Genomic DNA, 13,461 nt, shown 5'->3' on the forward strand with positions numbered 1-13,461 from the left:
CTATGAATACTGTCCTGCTGTTTTTTCCACGCCACAGAGTGTGACACAACAATTTTAAACCGTTCTTAAGCGGAAGATTTGATGAAGAGACAAAATTTCGAAATTTTCTTTTGCTTTGTGGGCGTTTATTGGGTCCTTACACCTGTCCACAGGTCTTGGAATGAAGGGTTTTGAATTGGGTAGGTAAAATCCAAGTATCTGTCTGATTCATGGATTGCTACATTAAAAGCAGATGTTACAAAACGCATACTATCTAAACTTAAGCACATTGTAAATAAAGTACTTTGGTTAACAGTTTGAGGAAACAGTTTCTCAGCTTTTATCTAAGTAAAACAAACTCTGTATTGCACAAATTACTTAGGTATATCCTATGAAAGAGTTTGCAACTTTCTTCATTATCAAGTTTTGCTTAATCGCTAAGTACTTTAAATTGTAAAAAGAAAAGCTCTTTAAAAGTTTAATGTTTTGAACAATAAAGATTATTCCATTTTGCTGAATTTAAGCCAAAATAAGAATGTTAAGTGCCAGCAAAATACTCTGGCTATTATTATAATTTTAATGAAAAGGGTTTTTATCGGCAACTGCTTAAGAAAGTCCACTTTTGGAGACCAATTTCTTTAATGGCGTCTCTAGTTTTCGGGTAGTATCGCTTCTCTACTTTAGAAGCCTCTGCAAGTAGGCGATACAAAGTTTATTCGGGGATTGTTTATCCTACTATGTATCAAACAGAAACGAAGCGGCAGATTTATTGGCCCGGGAAGGCTCTGCGGGACGCTTCGTTGGCCCGGAGCCCTGTTTTGGGGTTCCGAAGTGTGTTAAGGCTGCGACCATTAACTTATGGGTGCAGAGTAGGTCTCAGGAGTGGTGGCTTGCCACCACTGGGCAGAGACAGGCGAAGGAGTTTATTAAAGGCTATTCGCCGAGGCTGACTGCAGAATTAATCCGTCAAGGCCGTGGGGCTATAAGGATGATTGTAGGCCTATTAACTGGCCACTGTAGGCTCAGGAAACACATGCATCGCATGGGCCTGGCAGATGATAGCCTATGTAGGTTCTGTCAGGAAGAGGAGGAAACGGCACTGCACGTGTTGTGTCAGTGTGAGGGGCTCGTGTGGCTAAGGATGTTACTTCTCGGGGAGGAAAAGCCAAGGCCTGTGAGCTTTACCCAAGAGTCGCTCTCCAGCATTAAGAGTCTGATTAAAAGGACAGGTCTGGAGAGTGAACTTTAAAGTGAGGGGAGCCACAATAGATCCAAAGGGGTCGCAGTGGCGTAGGCCTTGAGGCCACCCTAGTCTAATCTAATCTAATGTATCAAACAAGATGAAAAGTCATTAACGAAATTTAGGTATTAATAGTGACGAGAAAGTAAAATTACAGGAAATGAGTAGAATTTAAAGTAATTAAAATTAATGAGGAAATTTATATTGGATACATTTTTTAAAAAAGATAATAACTTAAGGAGATAATAATGTAAATTTGTTGTAAACGTACAGACTGAAGGGTACAAATATACTCCCGAATTGTTAGACACAATAAAGCAATTGGTCTCCATAAACGACTTAGCCTGGGCCATTGACCATAATAACCTTCTCATTATGATTTAGGGCCTGAAGACCCAATAATAACCTGTTTAACACAATTTTACAATCACTTTCACTAAACTGTTCAAACTTTATAGAGTACAGACATTTCAAATCTAAAGTGTTAAAAACACATTACTGAAGCATCATACAATGCTTCAAAGTTTACTCTACAAACAGATCTTAACGTACCTTTTGTTACTGTTCAAACAAAGTAGAAAACGTTTCAGAAAACATTAGCACATCGCGAAACCACTTCGCACACCCTCTACACAACATTGCCAGAAAGTGCCTAGGGATATCTAACTACCATTTCAAAGCCATGACTGTCGTCATTGGATGGCTTCTTCACTCATGTTTATTTATTTACAAAAACAAATTATAAATCCTTTTACAATGTTATGGGATATGCATAGTATATTATAATCCTGTAAAAGGTTATGTGACGAACAGTTTGTCTAAGAGGAAGTATTGCTTTCGCGGTCTAATTTCTAATACGAAATTGCTATTGGTGACATCTATTAAATTCTAAACAATATTAATGAAAAATTAATGCACTAAAATTACTTAAATGATATCAATTTAAGTATTAATAAAATGATGGGTACTTGCTGAATGTGTACCTTTTGGCGTTTAATCAACCCTTATACTTAACTTTTTAAACTGTAAGTTTCGTTAAGAAGTTCAATACTCGATAAATATCGATATTGGAATTGAATCGAGCGTATTGGAAAAATCCAAAACATTACGTAATTTGAAAAAAAACAAACAAAGGAACAATTACATTTTTAAAAAAACACCGCGATCTAATTCTTATTAGAATTAGAAAACAGAGCGACAGATCTGTTAAATCCGCACTCTTTTCTCACTAGTTGGGAAATAAATAGTTAATTTATCTAATTTTCTTCTGGGTGTTTGTGAAAAACATATTTCAAAGAAGTTAATAATTATTTGTCGTAAAATAGAGAGGGGAGTCTTTTAATTCATCACTGGTGGGGTCCGTCAACGTTTCTGAACATTTGCAAGTGGCTCTTTAGGGTTAGAATAGGAAGCACAGACCTACTTGAATGTATCATTTCAATGGAGCATCAGTATTTACCTCCTCAATAATGTAAAAGTGTGTTGCTAAAAGTCTACTATAGCAAATCACATGACGGAAGAGCGACATCATTGAGTTTCTCTAACTTCCTTTAGCCAATCTCTTTGGACTTTGACCAACTAACTTTTGTATACCTCACATTTTATAAAAGCCTTTTAAAGGTCTGTCATTGATGTTTTGGTTATCCACAAGTAATCCTATCGCATAATAAACCTTCCTTCAATGTAACCAAGTTATTCAGACTCTTTTTCTCACAAAGTAACATCACATTCATGCGATGTTCAATTAATCTATTGGTCTGCCAGAGTGGTGACATTAGGAAATGAAGGGATTACTATTAAAATAAGACAAAAAGTAAATAATATCGCAATACAGATCCTTGGCAAATCTACTAGTTTGTTAATATATATTTTATTACAAGAGAATAAATTTAAATAATTTAAGAGAAGCTGTAAGATAAATTATTTGAATAAGATAATTAATAAATATGAAGTTGATTTAACTACAGGATAAATACATTGAAAACAAAAAACTCTTCTGACTTGGAATAACCGTACTTCCAACCAATTCTAATGTGAACTATAACTTTATAAGAACCTACCTAGACAAAGGGTTGCTTAATTGGGTACCGTCGATAATATGGCCTTCGCCATTCAGCCAATTTAGTATCTTTTATAAACGTATAATATGAATAGATTTAATAATGTGTACGTTTTCCTTATTAGCAATTAAAAATTCTTAAATTACAGTATAGTGCTACTAGAAATCTGGGAACATAAATATTGATTGAGAATAGTAACTTCGCCAAAACGGAGCTTACATTTATTGGCATAAAGCGACAAATAATTCCTTTCAGTCTTGCGATGGCATATCATCACCATGAGCTTGGTATCTTCCTCTTCATTAAAACTTCATCAAAGAGATGAAGAGCTATGTGAAATTGGCCCACTAACTGTCGTGATTAGCTCTAATCCTACTTACAGACCTGATGATGTTCTTTTTTAGTTACAGGTGCCATTATCGTGGTCTCCTAGGTGATTCCTGTATTATTGTTTCATAGAAGTTACTTTTTTTTTTACTGTAGCTGTATTTTGTCTGCCACACCACTTAGTTAAAGTAAGTTTTAATTTTAAATCTGAGGTACTAATCTGAAATCTCCTATTTCTCCACTATCGTTGGCCTCCAAGACCTGCTTTTAATTTTCTTGAAATTTACAATGAACTTTAACCCAGAGAAAATGCACCATTTCTACAATATCTGCAGAAATACGATTTATACTGACACGATATGCCACTGCATTATGGCTACCACTAATTTTTGCGAAAATAAGCACATTTATTTCACTGCCGTTAATATGGCAACTAGTTCAGAGTATGACTGGATGAGCTGTGATCTAGCTGCTATGCCATTATTGCCTACAGGGTCGTAAACCTTAATCTCTACTTTGTTATTTATTTTTGAGCCGCCCGTCAAGGAGCGGTTATACGTTCAAGTAGTGGGGAGAGCAATCCTGAAAGACCGAATTCGTCAGTCACTCAGGGATTTGTTTTAAATCAAAATCCATATTAGTTACTGATTTCGTTTATTGATGAATATTCGAAGTTCAAGTTGTTCAGCCGCTCTTATGATACTTTCTGTCTTTAGTTTAATATCTTTTTCTTAACAACGGGGAAATTATTGGATTTAAATTTATATTGTAAGTGAGTCATCATGATGGGTAGTTTGTTGGTTATAATGGTTTTCATATTATAAACGTGACTTTCTTAGCTTCACTAGTTTTGGGAATGTTTATTTAAATTATTAAATTTAAAATAAAATAATCACATTATTATTGTAAAATTACAATTACCATTAGAATAATGATTAAAAATAAACATTACAATTATAAATAATGTAATTGCTAACAGACACTAGAAGAAATACTGGTTCTTATTTATACACTTGAAAGAATGAAACAGCCCATTATCTCTTAGGAAAAATTAATATAATTTTGTGGTTTGTTAATGTATTTGATGATAATTCAAGATCCGTTTGATGAGAATAATGGTATTGTTGGTCGAGTGAGCCAGTGAGGAGGAGGATGTACAACAGTGCTTCTGAGAATGGAAATGAAAGAGGAAATGCTATTTGATACTGAGGTTTTAATTCTTAGAAACCATTTTGTCATTTGGGCTTTGCCTATGTTACTTTGACATAATACAAAGAACTACATATACTGATACTTGAAGTCCACCAGAAAATATATATATATATATAATATATTATATATGTTTGAATTTCGTCGTGAAAGGTACCCGCCTAAAATCTTGCGATAAAATTCCTCTAATTACCTGAATTATTCTCTCTGCTCAAAGATATAATTTTACTTGTGACACAAGGAGGCGTGTTCAACCAAACATGTAGAAGCGAATCTTCTTCAAATATGAGCACGATGTAATGTTAATTAGAGATTGAGTTTATGAATGTTTACTGTAATTTGGAAAATTAATTATTTATTTAAAAATAATTCCATAACAAACGAATATATTCAAGAGTATAAAGTGCGACTTGGATGCTCTCCTTAATCTATCACATATCATATCTCTACATCCAGGAAGTAACCAGAGCTTGATATGACAAGACTATTCAAGGAGCAACCTCCTATCAGTTCCAGGAACAGAGGATTCCTAAAGCTATGCGAGGAGATCCGGTTTTAGAGGTATTCCCTCTATACGGCAGCACACTTAAGAATTTAAAAATTTCTTATTCCGGGCAAAGAGAATTGGAAGCATAGACCGCCCATGTCAGGCGATTCTATGTGATATACTGACAGCACTAAGACGAAGAAGTGGTGAGAGCACCGCGGTGTAAGCGGCTAAAACGAGGTTTGACATTTCGGTAAGACTAGCTACAGTCTTTCAGGCGCAACTAATCGCTAAACATCTTTGTGATATCTTAAGACGAAGAATTATTTACTGGATCGTTATTTTCTCAGTTAGCCAGGCGTCCATACAGGTTACTAGGCTCTAGGAAGTCTGCTCATGGTTAGTCTGAATCTGACTAGAAATTTTGACGAAAGTTGTCCTCTAGCTGGGTGCCCTGTCATTTGGCGGAATGTAACTATAATATCTGGCAATGAGATGGCACATCATTGGCACCAGGAGACCGGTTTCCCCTAACACCCGAACCCTATTGTGGCATCGTATAAGGCCTCTTTTGTGTGGCCAAAAGCGGATGGGAGTGCAGCAAGTGGCAGAAGTGGTAAGTAGGTACTACTGGCCAAGTAGCAGGCGATAAAGTTAATCTAACAGCGGCATGAATGGCCGAGTGGCCAATCGGATGATCTATTGGCCTCCTCAAAGTTGATTACAGTAAATTACAGAAACACATGCTCCTATGTGCCTGGCAAGCATATCTTGAGCAGGTTTTGTCAAACAGAAGAGTGAAGTTCTTGGCCCAGGTTTCGGTTCTTCGGAGAAAAAAAATATCTGCGCCTTTATATTATTCTCAGGGGCTTCATACTAGAACATGCAGAACTGAAGTGCGTGCTCTATCTAGTGGGTGCCAGAATAAATCCTCCGAGTCGCGGTGACCAACGCTTTCACACCTGCCCTCTTAGAACCTAATGTATTAAAGAGTATAATAAGTTGTTAAATATCAAGTAAGCAGAATTTCTCTCTATTTATGAACAAGGAAATGTCTGCTTTACAAAAGTACGAAGAACCTGCTTACAAATAAATATCAATAACTAAAATAAATCTACTACATGTTCTGCCTTTTCTAATAATGTTCATATTAATACACAATGCATAATGGATACATATTGATAATATAGGAACTTGTACATCCTGAGGATGCATAACAATTAAAAAAAAAAATGGTTCTTTCTAAGATCTATCACACTGTCAAAGGTCAATGTTAAAGCTAAAATATCAAAAAGGTTTTATGGTTCCAGGAATAGCATAATTGTTCTTAGAGATGCAGGTTATCTCATTTTTCTGGTGCTCCGTAAGTAAGGAGAAGTCAGCGATGTAACTAGCGAACTAGAATCAGGAAAAGTTTGCTCTAGTCTAGATGAAGTGTTTGCAAAACTAAGAATAAACAATAAAGCTCAATAAAAATGCGTAACTATTATAAAATTTTAGAGACTGAAGATAGAAAAAAAACTTGATGTTGTCTGGCTTGAAAATTGCTGATGAAAATATCCGATAGAAATGTTAAAAAAATTACTGAAAAACTAGAGGTCCTGTGTATGAACAAGCAACTGTCAAGCATCCTTCCCGGTGGTCTCCTAGGCAGAGTCCTAAGGATTCGAATCCTGCTTGTCCTTAGATTTTTTTCCCCTCAACTTGAAAGTGTTGCTTGTATCGAGAATATTTTATTTACCGTCTAACCGTCACCACAGCAGAGCCATACTTTGCTTGACAAATTTTATAAAATTCTTAATAAAAAACAAAAAAAATGAAGAGAAATATCCATCTAAGTGCATACACCTTTCTGATTTGAAGCAAAATCGACACCTCGAATACTGCAGACTCATTGTGCATTGTTTTGATAATGGGCGAGGACTAGATAGACAGGTTATAGACATCCATAGTAACTGATAGTATCTACAGACATTCTTATCAGTATATAGTTCACTGAGCAGCAGCTACGTGAATCGCGTCAACTACACCCACTACTTGCTAACTCTTCCGCAGCTACGTCATACGGGAGTTGTAACCTTGCTCTCAGTCCCATTTTTGCCACTCGGAGAACCATAACTGGAGTACGTATACATTTCTGTACCCATATGGGTAGCTTATTGATTTTCTACTTAATTGTCTCGTTTATTTTCTTTAATAAATCCCTTCTTTATTTTCAGATTTCAGAACAGATTTGGTTGTTTGCTTAAAAATAAGGGAGATAAGGAGTTGATTTCAGATATTATCCAAATAGACTATAGGATAAAAAATAATTTAATTTTACTGTAGTGAAGTACTAATACCCAACGAAACTGAGGCTTCAATCCTTCCGATTATTAACGATTTAAAGTTGAAGTAAGATGAAATCGTGATGCGCAAGGGTTTACACTTAGTTTTTTACAACGAACCCTTTAAATAGAATAATTGTATTTGTTTTTTGTTTAGTTTCCCTTACTGTACTAAGATAAGACCAAGAATTGTGATCGTGCAAAAGTTTGAATTTCGATTTTTCACCGGAATATCCATTTTGTGAACCCCTGAACCTCCCCCCCCCAAAAAAAAGTTTTCGCAAATTAGTCTGTAAGTGCGTTTGTGTGTTTTGTGGGTGTGACCACCGTAAATCAAAAAGTAAAAATCATAGTAATTTCAATTAAAGCTAACTAGCTTAGCTGCCACCATCCGAGCCATCAATAATCTTTACTACAAAATCTACAAACCAGACGTCCCAACTTACGAGTATTATTCATTATTTTCTCATTTCTCTACCTTCATTTTAATTAAATTGAGAGTAAATTTGGCACAAAAAAGATTTTACTACTTTTATTTGCAACATTTACCTAGAAAAATTGGATTTTTCTAATAACTTTGTTCGATTTTACCTAACTCATCAGGAGAGTGGATAGACCGAGGCTAGCCTGCTCTACCAGTCGCAAAGCGATGTCAATTCTGTTAGTTTTTTTGGAATTTTGAAGGTGTAAACCACCATGAGTTTGTTCCGGTAGGATGTTCTGTCGATTCTGAGCTTTATTCGGCACAGCTGCAACGAAGTTTTGGAGAGGCGATACCCGGCTTTGGTGAATAAGAAGAATGTTTTGCTGCAGCAGGACATCGCCCGGCCGCACATTTCCCCGACACACGAAGCAAAATCTCGCTGAAATGGATGCCATCGAACTTCTACCGCACCCACCCTATAGCCCTGATCTTGCGTCTTCGGAGTTTTATCTTTTCCGAGCAGTGGTACCGGCAGGGAATCGAACAGCTGGCTACTAGAAGGCAACTGACCATAGAACATAATGGACTGTACTTCAAAAGTTAGAAGAAATTTGTTGTAATAAAAAATAATTATTCATTTTAACCCTTGAAACGGTCATTTTTTTGTATTTCATTTTTTTTTTTTGGCTCACCCCTATATTTTTCCAACTTCCAAAATAGTCTTTCAAAAATTACTTTGTTTAAATTTTTTATGTGACAAAACTTAAAATATAATTTGCACTTTTACTAGTGGTTATTTTTATAGGTAGTCAATTTAACTGTGCAACCAAGTTGTAATTCAAACCTGAGTTGGAGGACGCCTTATTTATAGCATTATACAAGTTTTCTTGACGAAAAAAAGACAGAAAAACTAATGAAATATATTAAAGGAGAACACAGGAGAGTAGTATATATTAGGGGTTTCTGTGTCAAATTTTTGAGCCCAGTATATGGGGAGGTGGGGTTAGGGGCTGCAGGGGGGAAATCTCCCCACTCCCATGTGCCCTAGGCCAGGGGTCGGCAACCTACAGAGCCATTTCTCTTTAAATAATTTTAATAAATCTTACCTAAGGATGATAGTGTGAAAAACTCTGAAGATCATTTGTATTCACAAATTATTATTTTATGATATTCAATAACATTTAAATGTTTTTTTATAATATTTTTACAACTTGCATAGTAAATAAACAAATAAATAATATCTAAACGAATGAAAGAGCGGCAGTCTTACAATAATAATCATGTACTTTATTTTAATATTGTATAATTCTATTCAATTTCGAGCCTATAACATTTAAAATTCTTTTTAAAAAAATATCTTTACTTTAATAATGAAATTTTCATTTGTTTCAATAAAATTAAAATATTAAATGTATTTTGGGCAGGCTGAAGAGCCACACAATTTGGATAAAAGAGACGCATGCGGCTCGCGAGCCGCGGGTTTACCGACCCCTGCCCTAGGCCGATTCCTGTTTTTAAAACATATATTATTTTCTGTGTATGAAACGAGGGTGTTAAATACATGTAGTATATTCTACGTGTATGAAACATGAGTGTTTTATGCACAGGTCAAAAATACAGACATGTATTTAACACCCGCGTTTCATACACAGAAAATACTACATGTATTTGTTTTAAAAACAGGCCTAGGGCACATGGGAGTGGGGAGATTGCCCCCCTGCAGCCCCTAACCCCACCACCCCATATACTGGGCTCAAAAATTTGACACAGAAACTCCTAATATATACTACTCAGGAGACTTTTTCAATATCTTTGCAAGAAATTCCCTTACTGTCACGGTTTGTCTTAGACATTCTTATCTCAAAATACTCCAGAAACAACCCGAACGAATTTGAGTAAACAAATTCGAGTAAAAAATCGAAATGTTCCGAGGACCTAGAATAATAAATATTTCAAAATCAGCGACATCAACCAAACTATGACGGTTAATCCAAATCAGACTTGCCAACAGTTTTCTAGGAAGAAGTAGGTATACCACCCAGGTGAATTTGACAGGTTACGTCTATCCTAGGCCTCCTATTAAACCAACTAACTTTCTTACAGTCTAATTTAATATCTAGAGTCAGCCCATCGCTAAACTAGCATGAACTCTCTCAAATGTCTTCACCAATTTCACTAAAACTTTCAATTCTAAAGTTCAAGTCGCCCGTAATTATAATCTTCCGTCTTCTCTACATTCTCGATCTTTCAGTAGATCTCAAATACGCTCTAAACGTTCGATAGTGTCGCATAAAAGATTAAAATAACGCAGAAAAATTATGTAAATATCAATTTTGGAATTAAAAGAAGCAATTATATAATAGCTAAAAGAGAATAACTTGTACAAAATCAAGGTGAGATCTCTGTTTGTTCTTCCCTTAAAAGAAAAAATGTTTTTAGAGAAATTACTCGCAACATCAATTTAATTGAATCTTAAATACATCCTTATTTTCTTTAATATCCTCCCTTTCTTTCCTTAAATAATTATTTCATTTCTTGTCTTAAAATTGCAGATTTGTAATTCAGAAAAACTATGCAGCGTGAAAATTAAAAGTAGTAAGGAATGGAAGGTAAACTACTGCATTGCCCTGACCAATTAAAGTCTCCAGCTTCTGCAATAACTATACTAACGATGATAGCAGTTGTAACAAAAATGCGACATTTGAATAAAAAATAATCTCTACAAACAATCAAAACATTTAATTCAATATGGTTTTAAGGCATGACAACCAACTAACGCGACGTACAAGTAATTCTGTACTTAACTTCCATGTTTCTTTATTCAAGGGTATCTCACTATACACCTTGAAAACCTCAAAGCGGTAAATGGCCTGGCATACACAGAAAAACTGCTTTTGCAACTTACAATGAAGCAACTCTCATACATAAAAACACAGATGTACGAGGGTCGTTTGAAAAGTCCGTGCAAAGTCAGAGAGATAGCACTACTGGCGCGTATCGAGGTTATGTTTATTAGTTAGTAGCATCTCTTGAAAGAACACACACCAAGTTTCAGCCAGATCGGTCTATTTCTTTGTGTTTGGCATTCGTTTGAATCGAGGAAGTCGAGTGATTTTCAAAAAATGGACGAAAAAGAATTTCGTGTGTTGATTAAACACTACTTTATGGAAGGCAAAACGCCTCAGGAGACTAAAGAGAAGCTTGATAAACATTATGGTGACTCTGCACCTTCGATTAGAACAGTTTATAAATGGTTTCAAAATTTTCGGAGTGGCCATATGGGCACAAGTGACGCTGAACGTTCTGGACGCCCTGTTGAGGTTACTACTCCAGAAATCATTGATAAAATCCATGATATGGTGATGGATGACAGAAGAGTGAAGGTGCGTGAGATTGCTAGTGCTGTGGGCATCTCGAATGAACGGGTACATAATACTTTGCATCAACATTTGGACATGGCAAAGCTATCCGCAGGATGGGTGCCGCGATTGCTCACGCTTGACCAAAAACGAAATCGTGTGAAGTGTTGCAAGGACGGTTTGCAGCTGTTCCAGAAGAATCCGCAGGACTTTAAGCGTCGTTTCGTCACTGTGGATGAAACAGGATACTCCTGAGACCAAAGAAGAATTTAAACAATGGGTTACCAAGGGGCAATCTGCGCCAAAAAAGGCGAAGACCGTTTCTTCGGCCGGAAAGATTATGGCGACTGTCTTTTGGGATTCGCAAGGAATATTCCTCATCGACTATCTGGAAAAGGGTAAAACTATTACAGGTGCATATTATTCATCGTTATTGGACCGTTTGAAAACCGAGCTGCAAGAAAAACGCCCACAAAAAAGTCCTTTTCCATCACGACAACGCACCAGCTCACACCTCAGCAGTTGTGGTCGCAAAATTAATGGAAATAGGGTTCCAACTCATTTCACATCCCCCCTATTCTCCAGAATTGGCTCCCTCGGACTACTATTTGTTCCCCAATATGAAGAAATGGCTGGCGGGAAAAAGATTTTATTCAAACGAGGAGATGATTGCAGAAACGAATAACTATTTTTCAGACTTGGACAAATCCTATTATTCGGAAGGGATCAACAAACTAGAGCAGCGTTGGACGAAGTGTATAAGCCTAAAAGGAGACTATGTTGAAAAATAAAAAAGGTTTACCCCAAAAAATTAAGTAGTTTTTATTTTTGCACGGACTTTTCAAACGACCCTCGTAGTCTAGCTATTATAATAAAATATCAAATTCATCTGTTACATTTTTAAGAAGTCAGTTTTAAAAGAAAATATATAAAAATGTTTGGAAATATAATGAATCTACAAATTAAAAATAAAATGATTTTTTTAAAAATACCTTTTATAAGTTTTGAGGAAAAATGAAACAAAACAAAAAATGTCTCTACAAAATGATGGAGTAAAAGCCATCTGATGATGTAGTACTGATTGGTCAGCAGAATTTCCAATTAGTGAACAGTTTATACACAGAGAGCTGCACTGATTGGTTTTCATTACAATGCAAAAATTATCATTGTCTGCGATTGAATAGCACGTTAATTACTTTATATATTGAATGTCACAAAATATTAATTGAAACAGCTAAGTGCTGTTGAAAAAGTTAATGATTTTTTCCATGCAGTATTCAGCAAAATTTTGATTTTCAGTCAGCTATTGTTCAGAGTTCTCAATTTAAGGTCATAGAATATTTTTAAAATAGAGCGAGAATAGCTATCTGTACCGATTTTTTGTGTATAGTTTTTATTATAATAATTACCAAAAATTATTCATTAAACATTTATTTATTTAGCATACTTACTCAATATTATTAAATCGTGAAAAAATGCCTTACTATCTCAATGCACTTGACAAACGTCAAGCGACTGTGGACAAGTCTGCAGAGTAAGCTACATAATTTTTGGACGTAATGGATTTTGAAATTTTAGGGAATTTTAACATTTTTTAGGATTGAAATAGCGAGGATTCGGTCAAAAATTTAAAAAAAAAAAAATCCGTCTTTACGCCAATGTTTCGACAAATTTATAACAAGTTTCTGGCGAACTCAAGAACGTCCTACTGCTGTATAAAAACCGAGTGACTGGCCCCAGTCAAGAGTTTTTCAGAGTAAGCGGGTTAGTCAGAGTAAGCAGTTCGAGTTGTGTTGAGTTTTGTTAGGGCAGTCGAGTCTAGTGCAATTCAGTGCAGTGCGGACCAGTTGTCAGTCGTTGAACAGTTGTTATTGTGTAGTTATGTAGTAAGTGTGTAACAGTAAACTGTTGTGACTGTAGGGAATAGTAAATGTGGTGAATATTAATAGTTGCTAGTAAATGTTAATAATGTTAGTGATGTTACTGTGCTAATAAATCAGTTTGGTTAGAAGATTAGCGAGTTTTATTCTTTACGAACCCACTAATTAT

The 13,461-nt window shown here is 35.5% G+C and overlaps 1 protein-coding gene across 2 annotated transcripts in view; it reads right to left on the reverse strand.

The window, feature by feature from the left end:
• Nucleotides 1-13,461, reverse strand: part of GABA-B-R2 (gamma-aminobutyric acid type B receptor subunit 2) — an 802,816-nt gene that overhangs the window by 369,238 nt on the left and 420,117 nt on the right. The window lies entirely within an intron of this gene.

This window comes from Rhodnius prolixus, unplaced genomic scaffold, assembly GCF_049639745.1.
Source record: "Rhodnius prolixus isolate KJV_2025 unplaced genomic scaffold, Rpr scaffold_2, whole genome shotgun sequence".
NCBI lineage: Eukaryota > Metazoa > Arthropoda > Insecta > Hemiptera > Reduviidae > Rhodnius > Rhodnius prolixus.